The sequence below is a fragment of the Aptenodytes forsteri genome, unplaced genomic scaffold, assembly GCF_000699145.1.
Source record: "Aptenodytes forsteri isolate BGI_AS27 unplaced genomic scaffold, ASM69914v1 Scaffold243, whole genome shotgun sequence".
In the NCBI taxonomy this organism is placed as follows: domain Eukaryota; kingdom Metazoa; phylum Chordata; class Aves; order Sphenisciformes; family Spheniscidae; genus Aptenodytes; species Aptenodytes forsteri.
Window position 1 is genome coordinate 875,114 of NW_008795314.1, and position 2,250 is coordinate 877,363.

The following is a 2,250-nucleotide window of genomic DNA, read 5'->3' on the forward strand; positions in this document are numbered from 1 at the left end:
GTTGGCGAGGTCCCAGCTGGTCTCCCGGAGTCTGCAAAGTCGTTGTGGGAGCTGGCTCTTTGCTCCGGTCTGTCGGGATGGAATGACAAGACTCAGCGAGGGAAGGTCGGCGGCGTGCTAAAGAGCAGTTTCTGGGAGGCTCCTCCCCAAAGGCAGGTGAGCAGCAGCAGCAGAGATGGAGGCACATATGAAAAAATTACTCGAAAAACCAGTTTGGGGTGGAAAGAGCAGAGCCCCAGAGGGAGAACGGGAGACCTCGCCCTGGCTTGGAGAGTGTTTTGGCACACACAGCCACAAGCGTGCAGCAGTTTCCCAGCGGAGGGGCAGAGAGCACGGCCTTTGCAGGGAGGAAAAGTCTGCAAATGCGACTTCGAGAGAGTGCACTGCGACTACTGAAACACATTTTAAAGCATCTTCCTGCATTAGCTGTTTAAAATGCTAGAGAAGTAGCAGAAGCCTTACGGACCAAGCCAACCAAGAGTTTTCCAAGGCAGCAGCAGCAGTTTGGGAACCACCAATTTGCAGAACATGATGTTATTTTGCAGTTCAGTGAACTTTTGGCCCAGGCTCAGCACAAGGTGGCCCCGGCTCCCAGCAAAACACTGAGGACTCATGGCAGAACGAAGGTCAGCAGCTCCAGCGCAGCATCACAGGAGCCTCAGCCAGCGGGATTCAGGCTCTGGGACAAACTTGGGTACCTCAGACCCAAAGACCTGGGTCTGAGGCTCTACCTAGACACTCTGTCTACACGAGACCTTAGAGCAGGCTTTGCCTCTGGGCAGCTCTTTTCCCTGCGGAGCAAAGTTTCAGAGTCCCAACTGGTTTCCAGTACAGCCCAACACCACCCTGGCATCTCCATGGCTCCTGGATGGAGATGCCCATCCAGGCTGTGCTGCACGGCAGGGCTGCCCAGCCCCACGGCTCTCCTAAACCACAGCAAGGGCTGGCTGCTATCTACATCCTCTTGGTTTCAGATAAAGCAAAGTTCAAAGTTTCCCACATACCAGGAACCCTGTGTTTCAGGCTGATCCAGCACAGATCCCACAGCAACATGGGATCCTTATCCAGTGCAGGACCGGGGAGGGAGGGCAGAGGATGGAGGTGGAAGGGGACAGGAGTGGATGGGGACCACAGCCCCCTCGTAAGCACCAGCCACCCGTGATGCTGACAACAGGTTTGTGACCGTTCTTCCCCATTTCCTATAGCCCAAGGACAAACCCAGGGCTAGAGGCAAAGGCCTGGGGTCCATCGTCACTTCCTGGGTGACCTCTTGGTCCTCTTTAAATTGGCACAAAACAAACCATGCTTACCTCAAGAGAGAGGGACAGACACACACGGGACAAGGCTCCTTTGCAAGGGGCTTGCTTTCTGCTATGGTTTTGCTCTTCTACAGGCTGTCAAAGCCCTACCTTTTCATGGCGGTATCATAGCTTGGGCCCTGCTTCTCACACCAGGATCTCAGAAACATGAAGACAGGAGGTCCCCCCAGCTCAAAGCACCGGGAGGCAGCTGGTGTGGACCTTAGGAGGAGGGGTGACCTCTCCTCCAAGGCAGCTGGAGTTAATGGAGACCTGCTTCAGGGCCTGTCTTTGCTGTGTGGAGGTCTACAGACAGGATGAAAAGCAGTTGCTGAGAGATCACCCCTTTGCCACTAACATCCAGTTGACCAATGACAGCAACGATGCTCTTTGACTGGAGCTGCTGGAGGGCCCCAGGGAGGAGGAACCAGCACAGCACATCACCTGTAGCCCACAAGACCAGAAACTGCTGCATTTGCATTCTAAGGCTGAAAGCAAGCTGAAGCCTTGCCAGGGACGAGAGTTGAGGGCATTTAAGGCCAAGTAGACCTCAGTTTGTAACCACGCAAAACAGGAGCACACAGGAGCCCATGGCCGCACGGGACAACCCCTTCTCTGCAGGGCTGTTTGCACAAGCCAGGAGGGGATCAATCCCCTGTGAATTCAAAGGAAACTAAATTGAACAAGATCGACTGCCTGTAATCTCCTGGAAGACAGCGTGCTCGCACGTGGAGGAAGTTCTAAGAATTAACACGAAAAGCAAACCAGGCACATACCAACACACGCTCACCCAGCCAGCCTGCTTCCCAAGCCATCCATCACCCGCAGCCTGGAGCCGAGGGCTGGAGCTCCTCACCTGCAAAGCTTTTAAAACAGCGCCTTCCTCTCCTCTGTTTAACAAGACAGAGGTGTGATCCTTCCCCCGGCCAAGTCCCCACCTGGCAAGGATCCC